We start from the raw sequence: 17,615 nt of genomic DNA on the forward strand, positions 1-17,615 counted from the left end.
GTAATGGTGTGGTCTCTCATGAAAGAAGCCCTATGTTTTTTCTACTTCACAACAGCACTGAGTGAGAAAGATACATGGAGGCAGCAAAGATGATGGCCCACAGGTACGCATTTAGAGGCATTACACGCACGCACACACACACACACACACACTCACACATACACACGCACAATCACACACATTACAATCATCCAAACGGTACATTGATCTCTGCAGCAGCATGGCACGACAGGCCTGATTGCCAAATGAAAACAAAGACTGCATGTACAGTGCTGACACACCATCAGTCACAGATAGCCTGTGGCCACAATGATTACCTGCTGTATGTAAATCCATAGCAATAAGGCACGTTATCCCCTTATGAGATGTCGTTATTATTATCGTGGACAGGATATCACCAGCAAGTGCCACTGGCCAACTGCTAGCGACTGATTATGTCCCATTGAGACCAGCGACAGCAAAATTGGAAAATGCTGATATCAGAAACCGAGGTTTCGCAATTCTTCAGGCAGTGCAAATGATGTCTGTGTCTTTTTGTCCTCATTTGTCAGAGTGAGAAAAGTTCTGACATTGTCAGGTAATGAATGAATCTTCTCCAGGAGAACAAAAATATCTGCAAATTAGCTACCTGGTGTGTATTTAAATTTCCACCAGTATCAGATTGAAGCCCAAAATCTTATTTCCTGATGTATCATGCAGATTATTGCTAGATGTAGAATTAAAACTTCTGTATGCAGTGTGAAAGGGGCTGTTTATAGTTTTGACACCAAGAATTATCACATGACTCTGCAGTTCCCCCCAGCCCTTAAGTGTTTTAGCATCTTTCAGCTCATTGTTTTGGCTTTGTTGTTGTTTCCAAGTGTAGCAGCAGGGAAGAAGCAGTAACCAGTTTAATGATAAATTTTAATTATCATGAAAACTGTGTTCAATTACCACGCTCTGAAAAACTTACAGTAAATCTGGTCCAGCATCAACCAAAGCTAGCAACCGTCTCCCAGTTGCAACATGGGTTTGTTTTGCATGAATGAAAACGTAGCAGAAGGCAGTGACTTTTCAAACAATCTGAAGTCTGATCGTATTTTGGTTTTTAAAGAGTGTTGAGGGAAACTTGATTGAAGAAAATTTACAGCGAATGCAGGGTGAGTTTTAGGTCAATACATGATGTGGGGACTTCAGAATGAGGGAATATGTCATGGTTTGTCTGTCTAACTTGCTAATAGCTTGTAAACTGAAGCTCTCTGTTACCTCAGGATATATACAGGAATCCTGAAGTAAAATTCAGACCTGTAACCGATTAAAGGGGCATTACGGAGTTTCCAGCGGTCACTAGCGGTGCGGTTCTAAGATTGCAACCAGGTGTGTGCTCGTACGCGTGCTCGCTTGAAGTCATAAGCGAGCATAATCCGAAACACAACCACTTTCATACCGAAGTACCACAATAAACGCAGGAACACCAGCATGCAGGCTGTGGCTTTTCACTCAGACATTTCAGGCCATAGGTTCAGGCTCTGTTACTTCAACGTTCCCGTCTCAGAGGCAGATCAACACCGTACCTTTCATTCAGCGCAGCAAGCCGCATATCGGCTCAATACTCCCGAAAAAAGACAGAGTGACAGCGGCTATAGACAGACAGGGAGAACAGACAGAGCTGGAATCTCAGGTAAACTCCCACTGCAACGTTACAGTAATAGTTTTATCAGCTGCAGATTGAACTAATTCATGCTCGTTACATGATAACATTAAATTTACTGCATTTAGCCGACTGCATTTCAGTAACGTTAACCATCTTTACTATCTATGAATCTGTCACCGGAGGCTCAGCAATGTCAGCACAGCTACATGTATTGGATGATAATGAAACGGTTAGTGAGCTGGACTGAATATTATAATGAGATTGTGTCACACTTTATAACAGTTAGACCGCAGTAAGTAACTTTACTGTAACTAGTGTTAGTGGATGGCTCTTCCTCTGGTTTGTTGTGACCATTTTGTTGCAGTGTTTTATGTTATGTGGGTCACGTTAGTTACAGCGACTGAGAGGTGGAGAAGCTGTGTATCTGAGTATTGGGAAAACCACAATAAACATGAACGTAACTGAATGTTACGAAGAAAACAGCGACAGGTCCGAGCTACTGTTGTGTTAGCTGGCTGCTCCTGGCTGCATCACTATAGGCTACCTTTAGTAAACAAATCGCTTAACTAATAACCTGCGAGCTAACGTGACTTTCTCTGTGTTTCTCCAGCTTTACTAATGCTCACTTTGTTCTTACTCAACATCATCTGAACCTCTTTGGTCTGATGGGCTTCAGCACATAAAACTTTATTGTTGTTTTGTATCCTTTACGTGGAGCCTGTGTTTTGCTGTGAGCCAGTTGTTTTATGGTGTTAGTGGACTGCATGTCGTTAGCTGCCGTGTTGTCGCTGTAGTACGAGAGAGGCTCGGGAGCGCACACAGGGCTGAATCTGATCCGGAGACCTCACATTAAAAGCAGAATAGTGGTTGATGCAAGCAATGGAGAAATCATTTCTAAGTAAGTTTTGAGCCCACTGACAATAAGGCAATGATTTATTAAAATCAAAAACTTACATATAGCCCCTTTAAGTCAGCCACACACAATCAGTGTGAATTGTAGAGTTTTTAAAAGGAATTTAAATATTTTTATAACATTTTTATTGCCTACATGTGATCAGGTTGTAACCTCACCTAAAAATTGAGGCATTCACCAATTTTCTCAGTTTCCCATAACAGCCTGTGTAGGGCTACTGTTTTCTATGTGAAGGACTATGATGTTTTTGAGCGCAAATGATGTGAAATGGTGTGATTTTGTGTTTTAGTTGGTTTAAACTAGATAATGTTAGCTTGCCTTGATATGTGTGATAACTTTCATTGATCACTTGATCAATACAACAGAATTCAAATAGGCCAGGAGGGAGAAGATGAAGAGAATAAATTGACAACAGCTCTGGTGGACATTCCTGTAGTCAGCATGCCAACTGCACGCTCCCTCAAAACTTGCAACATCTGTGGCATTGTGCTGTGTGATGAAACTGCACATCTTCGAGTGGCCTTTTACTGTGGCCAGCCTAAGGCACACCTGTGCAATACCCATGCTGTCTGATCAGCATCTTCATATGCTACATCTGTGAGGTGGATGGATTATCTCGGTGCTGACCTACACAGATTTTGACAGATTTGTGAACAATATTTGAGAGAAATAGGCCTTTTGTGTACATAGAGAAAGTCTGACATCTTTGAGTTCAGCTCATGATGAATGGGGGCAAAAACAAAAGTGTTGCGTTTATAATTTTGTTCAGTAGTTGGAGCATTGAGCAGATATTCCCCTAACAGTTGGTAGAGACCAACTGAACAGAGCTGAAAGGAGAGTGAAAGAAGAACTTACACTCATCAGTGGCCAGATGACTCAGACTGAATACTTATTCTCTTTATCTGCTGGGTGTTAAAACACGCAACTGTTCGCCATTTCAACTTTATGTCAGTGTTGTGTTTAGAGCTTGGGAACCTGGTATGTAATACCTGCAATCTATTCCTGATCCACACTTTGCTCACTAATTACCAATGATTATCTTTAATCTAGCAGCTTTTAAGTAAGAAACACAACATGGGTTCCAAGTTGCCACACTGACGTTCTTATATTATTTTCTACTACTGACCTGCAAACAGCAACAGAGTTGAGGCTGACAGCAGGTGCTAATAGACTGTTATCATCTGTGTGGATCAGCAGAGTATGTGCTCTCTCAGCCTGTTTTACTGTGGATCAAAGACTGTCTCATGAGTAATCTGAAATCCTTTATGCCTCTCAGCATGACCACAGCTCTGCTTGTGTGAAACACATTGATTCTGGCATCGAACACACGCCAGCGCTAACCATGACAAGGGCAGAATCCACAGATGAAACCCCCTCCCTTAGGATTTCATCATGTACGGAATTCAAAGGAATTATAAACACACACGGGCAGCACAATACGGCTCTCCTCTTGACAGATCACTTATCTTGACACAAAGCCTACGCAACATTTGTATGGAACATACAAGCATAGTATACATGTTCAGATGTTCATATATAAACAAACAAAACGCTCCTTGTCACTTGTCTCGTGTGCAAATGCAGTTCATCGTGCATTTTGTTTTCATGCAACATTTCTGGGTTTGGTGAAAAATCACTGCAGCACTTGGAGATTTAGAGAAAAGCACTAGATAAATTAATCGAGCTTCAGACTCTGATTCCGGAGCAATTGAATAGCTCAGGAGGACTTGAAATAAACACTGGTCAAACAACTCTATGGATTACATCAAGTACCAGACAAAATTTGTTTTTCATTTTAACTGAGCCTCTTGGATGATGTGCTGCTATTGTATAAGTAAAGTATATATAAAGTATATTAAGTAAAGTAGAAAAGCCCTCAGGAAGGTGTCAGAACCTTTAAAGAGTAACTTTGCTTTAGCGAAGCATTTTTACTTTGTGTCACGCACACCTCCACATGAGCTTAATTACAGTCAACACCTCCTTCCTTGGATGTCTGAATTTAAATTATTCACAGGCTACCATTTTACATCTGAGCTAATCTGAAAGTTATACCTCAAAGAGGCAATGATGCAGATCATATTCTACTATTTCATGACACTTCTGTGTATGCGGCTGCAGCGGGGGGCAGTGGTGGGAGGTTTGTCCTTGCAGCCAAGTTTGGATTCAGCAGAAAAAAACAGACCCACCACACGTTAGTGGAAATCTGAGGCCATAAAACTACAAATGAGTTAATTAATCACATCTGTTTGCATTTGCATTTTTTAATTCAGTTATAATGACATGATATGAGTCCATTTGGAGTATTATGTTTCATTGAATCAATTAAATATTCAGCAGTTTTAAATCAGGCAGTAGCCCATAATCAAGTGCTGCATCAACATTTGGACCGAGGCAGCTGAGCTGGAACTGACTCGCATGCTATAACTTCCGATTGGTGGAGCTGATTACAGGCTTTTGACTGAAAATCCCAAAATACAAGCGTTGTGGAAACAATAAGATATGTGGCAAAACATGGAAGTGGTGATGACATTTGGTCTTAAACTATATTTTAGGAACATTAAGCAGAGATGGCGTCTTTGGTATTTAATGTGCTATATATCTGTATGCTGCAGTTTTTACAGTTGTTTTTAAGGGATGCTGGAAAAAGCTGGACGGCTGGCTAATTGAAGAAATAAAAGTCTCCAAAAGGTGACAACTTCTTGTTAAGTGAATGGACATTTTACGGATTATTTAACAGAGGATGATGCATCTGCTGGAGTCAAGACATCTGGCCAGGTAGGAAATAAATAAGGATAATTTAATACCAAATGATTTTTTTATAATTATATAAAAGATGAAAACTATCAAGTGGGTGGTTTCATCAACTTCCTAGAATGACATTTCCTGCTGTGTCATGTTTTGTAGATTTCAAATTGAGATGAAAATCAGTCTTGATATGGGATGAAAACCTTAAAAAGGGAGGGAGGTTACCGAATAGTTTTCATTGGAACGTTTTGCATAAATATGCTTGGACTAGTGAGGGGAAATATTTATGTTTTATTTATTTACAAAACAAAATTGAAGTGTAATATTTATGCAAATTGTTCCTTATGTTTAATCAACAATGGTCTATTGATGCTTGGCACAAATCTAAGTTATGAACATGTTGTCTCATGAGAAAACTTCAACAGTGAAATGCCTTATGTGAAGAAGGACGTAACCAAGATCAATATGTGCAAAGTGACGTTTAGGTAAATTTACATTTTCTACAGAAACAGGCAGGTTTAATGGTCTCCTAGCGGAGGAAAGGCTTTCTTTGTTGTGTGATTCAGGTGAGACTGAAGACAAGTCCACTTAATATTTATACATTTTTCTATAAAATATTGTTTCTTCTTTGTGACAGATTGACAGAGGAGACAAAGTTCTTTCATATGTTCTTTTAAGGCAAATGTTGTTTTGAACAGTATATTTAATAAGTCCACGTGGGCCGAGCACTGGTATGACACAATAAAACTACTATCTCACTTGCAAACACTACATGGCTGGTATTCAACTGCACTGGTATTTTAACAGCATTTTGTTTGTCTAAGTTTATTAAAGCAAATATGTGGAAATTCTATCTAATATAGGTCCACCATGGAGTCCTGTAGAGTCTAGCAGAGCTGAGCTGAGTCATATACATATATTAATGATTGGCTTCAGAGAGAGGTGATACCTGCAGATATCATGATGAGTGCCATTATTACACTGTCAGGCAAACTGCTGCTCAGCAAGGGCCACAGTGAAGCATTAAAATGTAAAATGGACTCACTAGACCAAGGCTGAAAATGCTGTTACCTGAATGACTTTTGAACAATTTTTCACGCAAAAGCAATTATGTAGAAATATACCAGAGTGGATGAAGACTGCTTGCAATGTGCTTTAGCTCATACTATAATAAAAAACATTTCTCTACTACTGTAAACGATCTGTCTAAATATGGGCTTTTCATACATCTTCACAAAAAGGCTCCCCAAACACATAGACATATAATTTCAGTCTGCTATCATTTACACCTGTTTTGATGACTAACCATGATGACATCTGTGATCGTGTCACTCTTATAATTTGCCTTATATATCCTATCTTAAAATAAAATAACAGTGAATTAAGCCAGTTTTCCTTATTTTGCAGCATGACCCCCTCAGGCCTCCTCAGGGGTCTGCAGACAGGTTTGATCAGTGATTGCAGTATGACATCCCCTGCTGAGACTCCATTTTCCAGCTACAGGCTTTGCCTGCTTAGCAGCTGGTTAGATTAAAAGGTGTGCTCTTTCACTCAATTTATTTTCTGATCTTCTCGTACATGGACTGACACCATTTGACAGATAAATATGGTTATTATCATGAGGCTGGCAAAGATTTGTGAGTGTGGAATATACACCTATATTTTGAGTTCAAGCAAAGTTAACAAAACAATTGTGAGCATACAGAAAGTTTAGTAGTTAAACTATTGGTTCTCTGTCTGGCTAATTAGAAAGAGTTTTATGTTGTGTTTTAATTATTTTATCCTGTGATTTAATGCTAATTCTGCCTGCAAACTAGCATTCCCTTGTGGTGCAATAAAGGCATCATTTCATTGAATACAACAAGTGAACGAGGCAAGCTGGACCAACCGCAGCTGAAGCTTAAAACACGATGAGCACGGTGACATAAGCAAACCCTCTGGTAAGAATCCAGAAATTGAGACTTAATGAGCAGTCATGCCACCATGAAAACAACACGCAACACTACCCAGAATGCCTTTCGCCGGCCTTTCCATATTCTCTCAGAGACAGGTCCTGAAATTACCTCAAAGAAGCCTATCAGCCTTTATCACTTCGACACACACGGGGCAGCGGCGATCTAGTGGTGAAATGTTATAGCTGTGACTTTCTGAGCCTCCATCAGCCGGCTGATTAGGACAGGCCGGGTCAGGACTGATCACCTGAGCCTCAGACCACATTACAATTACACTGATAGAATACTGACCTTTTCAACTTATGCTAGTGCGGGAGAGTGTCACTGCTGCCTTTAGTGTTGTCCTGGGTGTATCTACTGAAGCACTAAATAATTAGAAATACACAAAGCGGTCACAGCAACAGTACACATACACAGACGATCACACTTCCACCCGGTTCACACACATTATACACAGTGCTTTTATCTTTTTGCAATCCAATCTTAATGACTCCATTAACTGAGAGGCCATTAGCGGCATTCACTTTATGGCCAGCCAAACAGCCCAGCCGGGAGCACATTATGGAAAGGGCATGTGTGTCCTAATGTCCATTTCTTGTCACCCACCCCGCGCCCCCACACAAACACACACACACACATGCTCTCTCTCTCTCTCACACTCATACACTCACTCAATCTTTCCCCCAAGGCCAGCTAGCCTGAAGCAAGCAGGAGCGGACTAACGACTAAGCAAACAGGGCCATTTTTTGTGCTCCATTAGGCAATGAGGAGCAAAGGTTTAGCGCAGGCTGCAGTGCCTCGCACTGGTGGTCAAGCGGTAGAAGATTGAAGGCAGAGGAAACTGAAGTGCAGCTCAGTGTTAGAAGAGATTTCATATCCCAAATTAGCCTGGTTCGCTTTGGAGCTGGGGCTGTCTGAGACACTTCAGGCATCATGAGGCATGATAGCAGAATTCAATCACAGTCCCAGGTTGATAGGAAAATGATGGATTCAGTGTCGATAACAATCTAACAGTGATGTATTCCTACTGTAACATTTACATTTGTTCATTTCATTGATGCTTTTATCCAAACAGACTCACAATTGCTATATATGTCAGAGGTCACACGCCTCTGGATCAACTAGGGTTTAAGTGTCTTGCTCAGGGATACATTGGTGGATGTATCACAGTGGGAATTGAACCTGTGTCTCTCATACCAAAGGCATGTGTCTTATCCACTGTACCATCACCACCCCACATATATACAGTATGTATGACAATAAATGTATTGTATGCCTTTTTGAGAAGAATGAAGCATTCCCTGCTACATTACGGCACAGTTAAAAAACTAACAGCTGCTGACGAACCTTTGAAGAAAGAACAGCAGTTCCCACCCAAGAACTGTAAAATGATGTGTTGGAGAATTAACAAGAAATCTCATATCGTCAAGCACAATCAAAATCGGAACCAGCACAAATCTAAACCAGCAATTAGAAAATGTAACCCTGAAGGATGATGGAATCACTGATCTGAAAGGACCTAACTGGTACAAACAGGGGCAATAGGAAGCTCAGAAACCCAATATGAAAGATTATCTTTTGAACCATGTGCATTTCTGCCACAATTTAGACCAAGTCGAGTGAAATGATCGTACAGCACGCAGTACCAACACAGTATACTGCTGCTGTAAAAAGAAGTTAAAAAATGGGAGAGCGAATGACACGAAACTGGTAATTTGGCACATCATCTCCTTAATTGTCTTTCTGTTTCTGCATGTCTGCATCTGGCTTAGCAGAGTACATGTGCTTCAACATAGATGCATTTTGACTGGAGCTGTACTGGTTATGCAGAGTGACTCATACAGTTATTTTGTGGCTATGGGGCTCAGCTGGGGAGGTTTGGGGTCAAAGTTCATTTGATGTCACTGAAGCAAATGCAGCCCATGACATGTACACGAAACCTCCACTAGATGACAAATGTGCTGCACAGGAACAGAAACTGAAATCAATGGTTGCCAACTCGCATTGGCTGACGGCTGTTTTAAGCTGCATGTTTGTGCTGTGTGTCATATTTCATTGATTTTGTTTTTTGCCCTCTGCTCTGGTTTGTTATTTGTTACTGTTATACTATACCATCACATGCTAAATGTGTCTTTTGTGTTTCCTGCTGCAAGCTAATCTTTAGCACTGCAGGCAAATGGTTGCTCCTGCTGAGAGGAGCGTGGAGATACTTCATATCTCAAAGGAGGGAGTTGAGCCTAGTCCAACCCTGATATTAGCTCACTACTGTAGGAGCAGTGGGGTTCAGGTGGTTGTATTTCACTTCCACTGAGCAGTACTGGACACCGGTTTCTGCTGCCTGCTTGTTTTTACCCTCTCCCAGGGGGTGGGAGACTATTTATCAGCTACCAGAAGAACATGTATCGATGTGCAACACAGCCTGGGAATTCAGCTTTTATTACACTTTAAACTGCAAGGTCAACTTGGCAGGAATCCGTGTCAAAGCTGTCAAGCGCGGAAACATGAAACAAATAGCCCACGCAGAGGATGCGGTGTAAAACATCGAGATAAGGGGCAGACGTCTCACCACGAGAGCCTTGGTTTATGTTTACACGTGTGGTAATTTACTGAGAGGTTCCCCATTTACTTGATTTTTAGTCCCTTTCGGAGCTGATATTAACAACTGAAGAAAAGATAAGGCGAGTCAAAATTTATGTCACATAATTGGACATAATGACAACACCCAGCAATTTAAGGTAAAAACCCGGGAGTTATTTTTTCCTCATTATCCTTTTGTTTATGGCCACTTGTCGTATGAAAAGTCACACCAGCTCTTTCAGAGAAGCCATGTTGTGAAGCGTGGGCCCTTGTGACAGCGCAGTGTAGTCAGTACTCATGCCTTTGATGCCATCATGCCACTCCTCTCTTCTCTGGGTCTTCTGACAGTGACAAATGGGATCGGCAGCAGTGTGTTATCAGTCTGCAGCTGCAGTAATCGTATTATTTAGTAATCTTTATTCTGAGAGGCTGACCAACAGTGTGAACAAAGCGGGGCCTTGCTAAGCCCATCAGAGTGCTCCCATGGAGCAGAGGTCTTTTCCTGCTCCGCGGCCCCACTAGACCTATGCGCTCCCTTTTCCCTCTCTGTTTCTCACCCTCCCTCTTCTATGTGTCCTCCTCTCTGTTGCTTTCTGTCTCACACTCTCATTTCATTCCCGCTCGCTTTTTCCCCCTTCCTTTTTTTCCACCCTCCCAACATTTCTGTCTCTGTAACACTCTGAGCTAGGAGTTTGTGTAATGGCGTTATTCACAGTTCATTGGTCTGTTTGAAGGGACTATCTTGATTGAGCGTCTCCCGGTGCAGGGCCTGGTGACTGTGGGAGTGTATAAAGATGTGGATGTGTCCGCGGAGATAGATGGGCTTAGTAATATGCAGGACATTGCAGAGGCTGAGTTTCATCCCAGGCAACACATAGGGAGATAAAAGGAGGCTGAAATTATATGCAGCCGGGGTATAATGCTCAGGGCATTAGATGTGAAATGGAGGCAACAAAGAACTAGTCAGGGAATCAGAGTCATTCTCATTAGCTGGTTCACCCTCTTCAGTTTTAGCCCCCCATCCCATTTCCAACTCACCCTAATGAATGCAAGTACACTGACACAACCAAAAAACTGCTCTTAGAAGCAAAAATACTCACCACTAATTAGTTCAAATTAACCTCAGGACCAATATGTAGGCACACACACCCACACCCACACATACACAAAAAGGCACCTCCTTCGCCTCTTTCTGACACCGCTCTGATGCTGTTGTAAGCTTGGCTGTAAGATCAAAATCTCTTTCTTTGGCAGACACACACACACACACACACACACACACATGCTCAAATCGCCTCGAGCACAGGAAGCACAGGAAGCACAGGAAAGCAAATCCGCTGTGAAGACACCATAAAACCAACACTGCAGAAAGACAGACCATGTCTGTGTTCCAGCACCCGTGAGAAGAATACAGGCTAATGACATGCAGCGTACATGTACAGACACACACATAGAAAGAGAGAGAGTCCTACTTACAGAATGAATCAGACGTTATCAGAAGCACTGTGCCATATTATCGCTCTAGTAGTGAGTCAACATAGGCATTGAGACCACAGGGTTTTTAGAACTTCAGCCGAAGGAGGTTTGGGGCACCGTGGGGGAGTCAGAGGGGTTCACAGTGTGTCATTGGGGGGTGAGGACATATAGAGGGATTCTAGAAGATTCCAGTATTTATAGTCAGATAATTCCTTTAGAACAAGGCAAGAAAAATCAACAGCTGATGAAAGGAGAGGTTCAATTCTGTGTACAAAGAAAATGAGGGATTGATTTGGCCGGTGTTATTCTTTACTTCTTTTACTTTAAGAAAAAAAGCAAAAAAAATAGCAAGAGCCTGTCTTGACAAACAAAAAAATTAAAGGGGTGAAAGATTTGTCAATCAAAATGGGGCTCCACTTTTCCTTTTGTGCTTTCTTTTTCTGCTTTCCTCTGCCTGCCCACCTCTTGTTTTCCTTGGGACTTCGGAGGGCCTATGAGCAGAGGAACGCCGGCATCAGAAAACCAATCACTTTGCCAGACGACGATAGAACATAAAGGAGTAAATGACAAGCAGATGAAGGGGAGGATTTCCGACACCTGCTCTCTCCCTCTGTTTCTCTGCCTGCCTCCCTCCCCAACCTGTATTTCCTTTCTAGTAACAGCCCCCTCCCTCCTGGCCTGTTTTTTTTAGTGCATGGGCTTGACTGAGGTGGATGCAGATGGAGTGAGATTCTCCAGAAGCTACAAACACAGGGATGCTCCTTCTTTCTGTCTGTCTCTGCTTTCTTTCCTTCTCCCTGTCTCTTCCTCACACACTGCATAGAATGACAATGAATCGCACGCTGTCTACTGTGCCGGCACTGGATGCCTGCCTGGCTCTCTGCCTGACACTTGGAATAGGCTGTGTACCTGTCTTCCTGTCTGTCTATCTTCCTCTCTGTCTGTCTTAGCAGCTTCAGAACTTGCCTATCATTCAGTATAGCTGTCTGTTTAACGGCCAATCTTTCAGTCTGTCTTCCTTCCAAACACTAAGATACAGACTAGTCAGGTGCAGGGGGGACATAACCCTACTCTTCTGTTCAAGTGCCCCCCCTGGTGTAAATCCTGACCCCTCCCCTGCACATTGTGCTAACTAGTCTCCAACACGGCACAGACGAATTAGAAAGAGACTCCAAGAGGATTTTGAACAATCCTGGTTAATTCTCTATTTTTTCTTTTCTTGCCTTCTCTGCTTCTGTCTCTGTCTTCTTCTTTCTCTCTCTACCTGTTTTCTGATTTTTTCTCTCCTTCTCCTCTCCTCAGTGCCAGTCTCTTTGCTCGTTATCTATTCTGGACAGTCTGTCCCTCCTCTCTCTCCATCACCGAGGGAGGATGAAGAAGAATGGTGCTGCTTCATAATGTATTTCTCCGCAATGTGTGAGAAAGATGGTGTAAAAGAAGGGGGGGGGGGGGGGTAATTGTTCCTTTAAAAAAAAAAAAAGGAAAAATAAAACCTTCTTCCCCCACAACAAATCAGAAGAGAGATCCTCTCGAGGGATGATTTTCAATTATTCGCTTTTGCCAATCTGGAAAAGTGGCCCAGCTCTGAGGTGTGCACAAAAATGTCGTAATCTCGATAGGATATCCAGTCGATAAATCCGGACATGTCCAAAAGCTCCATACCATTGCTCAAGCATCACTGTAGCCTATTTATTTCAGATGAAGTCCAAGAAGCTCAAACGTATGCTCAACAGGTTCACTGGATCGTTGTAAGTCAACTCCTCTGAGGCTTGTCACCCTCTGCTTTTCTCTACTTCCTGTAGACGGCTTCTGGTATCTCTGTCTAGCTTGTCCGGCCTCAACTCTTCAGGCTCAGTCCTCGCTGGGATGGTTCAAACTGATGGCTGGAGATGGTTAGGTGCGGAAAGCTGGTTGCTGGAGGCTGTATGTTGGCTTCCATGCTGCCCATTTGGTGTCTATCTCTGCAAGGCTTCAGATCTAGAAGGAGAAAAAGAAGAGAGGCAAAGTGGAGAGGAGAGAGCGTGAGAGTGCATGAAAGGTTAGCATGGTGACATTTGTGTCACTCTGCCTTATCGCGTACGTCATTCTCCCCCTCGTCACACTCCACCCTGCCTGTCATCCTGCTGTCTATTCCGTCCTTGTCACTCTTCCTCCGACTTTGCTGCTTGTTTGCTCCTTCTTCCTCTCCACTCACTTGATTTGATCCTTTCACTCTCTCCCAACAAGCATATCTTCAAACACTCTCCCCCGTCACATCTCTCTTTTATTCCCTCCATCCAATTTTATATCTGGCCTAGGCTGCTTTCATCCAATCATTTCTCCTGTCTTTCTGTTCAATTCCAAGTTGGCTGTCCACCACACTCAGTGTCCAAGGCAGGATGCTTGTGAGGGAGCGCACTGAAAGACAGAGGGAGACCCCTGACTGAATGGACTGAATGTGCCTGAGGCAGGTGGGGGACTGCAGTCCAAGCTCATAGTATTGGTCAAATACAAGTGGTCATACTTGAATGGTGCAATGTCATTTTTATTTTAAATTCAAATTAGCATTCACATTTTTTTCATTAGGGTGTGTCCAGAGTGATTGTTCCTAAAACACAAGGTCCATCTGATCCACTGAATGCCCTGTTTCCCTCAGTAAACTGTTGTTGCTCTCTTTGCTAAGGTAAATATAAATAAGAGACATGAGAGCTGTGCTGAATGGATAATCATAATCATCTCAGAGGTAATTAGAGGAAGGATGGTGCAGAAAAACTAGATTTTGGAAAAACTGACAACTTGGCTGTATCGACTGGCATCACTTTCACTCTCAAACAAATAAGAGGGTAGTAATAATAAGCTCATGCTTCGGTACAATATACCATATGAGGAGCACAGTTTAATATTGTACTGTAAACAAAACAGTACTGGGGTTTTAAGCTTTATTATATATACTTTTCTCAAAGGTTCTAGTCTTATGAATTAGAAAAACTTTAAGATTTTCAGGCAGCATTTAGAGACCTGTTGGGTCATAACGTTGACATTTGATTGTGCTTTCTTTCACCTTTATACCGTGTCATATATATGTCACAAGACATATTCTCACCATTTAACAGTCAAACTATCAATTTTCCAGGCAGATCACAAATGGCAAAACTAATGTCCTGAGCTTAGACAAACTTCAATGTTTGAGGAGCTTGTTTTTTCCCCTCTTAATAAATCATACCGCCTTTTCGTCAAATGGATGGCCTAAATCTAAAAATAACGCAAGGATGTCAAATCTTAGCTACTCAACAGGTAGTCTCGCCTCTGTTACTATGCAACAGTTTGTACCTGTTGAATATATAAAAGTCATTTTTGAATTCTAATCAAAAGGCTCATTCCTGAGTGATAGATACCTTATTTCATTCAGAACAGTACAGAAATGCATGCTTTCATTTCTTATATGTAAACTCAGAGCCACGCAGTGACGATATCATCTCTTTTAACAGGACAAAATAAAATCATTACAAAGCTTAAGGGACTCCTTCCTTTTTTTCCAGAGTACAGGTGAGGCGATGGTCCATTTAAAATTAAACATTTAAGGCCATTCAGTATATCAGCTACAATCGATACTGCTGTGTGGATACATGTGACCCCAAACCATATTCTCACAGGGCCATTTAGGAAAAGACCATGTGTGTTGGCTCCCTGATTAGATTAGTGCTCAGTGTCTGTATGTGACTGTCTAACTGTGCTCCCAGCCTTTTTTGGCACCGTTAGCATGACATTGTGTCACACGTGAAAAGATGTAGCTGGGTGCGAATTGGTGTGCAGCAGGTATGTCAGCAAGGAGCGCAAAGACGGAGGTGTGTGTAAAACTAGTTACAACATGTGTGTATATGTGTGTGTGTGTGTGTGTGTGTGTGTGTGTGTCACAGCTGTCATGCCTGAAGCAATTAAACACACTGATCTACTTCATAACCTTCTGTTCTACCAATCCCACACACTGAGGCTGAACACACACCTCTGCCCTCTCTGCACTGTGTCACAGACACACACACATGAAACGCTATCAAAATGATTGACACAGACACAGAAATAGCAATCCTTTCACACACACATCCACAGCATCTCCATTCATTGCCTGTGTCAGGAAAGAGACTCAAACGTCTTCCGTGTGTCTGAATTCAAACAGAATTTAGATAGGAGCTTGGAGAGACCGAGAGTGGGATGGAGACGAGGGGGGAGGGGGGACACAGCCGAAGTGGGGAAGGGAGAGAGAATAAGGGGGAGAGGGGGAGATAAGTAACACATTGAAGTGAGCCATTCAGATTTCATCCAAATTCATCAAAGTGGACAGGCATGTTTATATTTCAGTGGTGGGGGGGGAGATGAGGAGAGATGGATGCTTGATAAAAAAGAGGATGGAAGGAGGGATGGAGGGAAACAGGTGGGGGAGTGGTAGGGAGGTGGGTTGGACAGGGTGAGTGGGTGAGAGACAGAGAAATGAAGGGAAAACCCATCAGTGGTGAAAATGCTCTGAACATAACTGCAGGCTGAAGAAGAGGAGGCAGACAGTAAGAAATAAGAGAATGAGAGGTGAAAGAGAATGAAAAGAGGGAAGAAAAAAGGAGCAAGAGAAGGACAGACACTCACCCATTTCAGCGGGCTCTCCACAGGCGAGCACAATCCCTGCTCTGTGATCCCATCCTGGGGAAAGGCGCAGCGAGATCCTGGAGCTCCCTCCGCTGAATACCAATGGGGCTGCTATTATCAGCTCACACACACGCACACTCACACACACACACCAGCACTGTGGAGCAAAAGGCACAAACACACAGAGTCAAGTCTGGGGTAGTTGTTTAAATTAGAGAACAAACCAAAAAAAAGCTGTTCGCCGATGCAAATAGCATATCACAATAGAAGAGACACTGCCGCACAACTGCATTTGCATTCCGTTCTTCCTCTCTTATTTTCTCTTTCTTCATGAAAAAAGCATCAGAGACAGTGCACTAGCCAGAGGCATCAATCCACACACACACACACACACACACAGCATTTGTAGCCTATACAAATACTTACTGAGCATATATTCAATCCCAGCGAGTCCCACAGTCGACTCTATTCTGGCTCACAGCTCCTCTGCTTCCAAGGATGTTAGAGAGAAATGAGTTGCCCGCTATTTTCCTTTCCCTCCCCGTGGGTTCCACACAGTAGTATCTGGTGCAGAGATAAAAGGATATGAAGGCAGCCTCTTCGTCCTCTGTTATTTTCTCCACATATGCAGTGTACATCCAGTTTTTCTGTATCCATTTGTTGATTCAGGTCCGATCCATCCGCCTGCCTGTGGACTTCGCTGTGATTCTGTGACACGCGACAGCAAACTGCATTCACTTAGTCACCCTCCCCTCTGCCTCTCTCTTCTCTGTCTCTCCCATTGCTCAATAGTATACCCGTAGACCTCCTTTGGCTTTCTCCAATCTAATCAGCTCTAGCGCGCTCTCTCTCTCTCTCTCTCTCTCTCTCCTCTCTCCCTCCTCCTTCCCAACACCCACTCCTTTTACGCTCTCTCTACCTCCAAGGTATTTTTCTCAAAGATGAATATCACCCCCACCCCTCCCTCTCTCTTCTCTCTGTCAGTCTGTGCAATAAGCATTTGAAATAAAGGAAAGTTATAAAAAATACACACTGTCTTAAACAGACACACATACACAAACACACATACAAACAAAGAGAAGGAGAGAGAGAGTGAGAGTAAACTACCCTGACAGAGTTTGACATGGCTACATGCTCAGGGTGACAAACACCATCATAACGACACGCGACTCGACTCATACCCTGTGACACACATCATGCACAAACATATACATACCTACACACACACACACACATACAGCAGAATCAACTGTAAATACAAAATTGGGCTCAAATGCTGAGGCACATATTGACATTTTGTCACTGATATGCACAAACACAAGCGGGGGTAGTAGAAGCAAACACAGACAGGCATAAAACCTATCACAGCATGAGGTTAGATCAAACATGTATGCAACTGTACACAGTTGTGTAATGTAACTAAGTGCATTTTCTTAGGTACTGTACAATTCTAAGGTATTCAGCTGTATTTGTACTTTACCTGATTAGTTCCATTTTACGCTACATTAAACTTTTTTTAACAACCGCAATTGATTTCAGAGATAATTGTTGTAGTTTTTACCCCACCACATTTCTTTGATTTCATTTATAGCTAGTTACTTTGTGGATTAAGATTTCTTTTGTTTGTTTGTTTGTTTGTTTTGGGCATATTTACACCTGTATTGGATAGCCGACAGATGGGGAATAACATGCAACAGTCTGGTCA

At 42.4% G+C, this 17,615-nt stretch overlaps 1 protein-coding gene across 1 annotated transcript in view; it reads right to left on the minus strand.

Moving 5' to 3' along the window:
- Positions 1 to 16,743, minus strand: part of grik5 (glutamate receptor, ionotropic, kainate 5) — an 84,051-nt gene extending 67,308 nt beyond the window's left edge. The window contains exons 1-3 of the mRNA XM_038711027.1: positions 16,337 to 16,743; positions 15,911 to 16,067; positions 11,297 to 13,273 (exon numbers count right to left, since the gene is read on the minus strand). The gene's annotated coding sequence lies outside the window, so the exon portion shown is untranslated. The remainder of the gene's footprint in view (positions 1 to 11,296; positions 13,274 to 15,910; positions 16,068 to 16,336) is intronic.
- Between the last annotated feature and the right edge of the window lie 872 nt (positions 16,744 to 17,615).

Source organism: Micropterus salmoides, unplaced genomic scaffold (assembly GCF_014851395.1).
Source record: "Micropterus salmoides isolate LMB-PRFRI ecotype aquatic unplaced genomic scaffold, ASM1485139v1 Ms_hic_scaffold_11, whole genome shotgun sequence".
Lineage (NCBI taxonomy): Eukaryota > Metazoa > Chordata > Actinopteri > Centrarchiformes > Centrarchidae > Micropterus > Micropterus salmoides.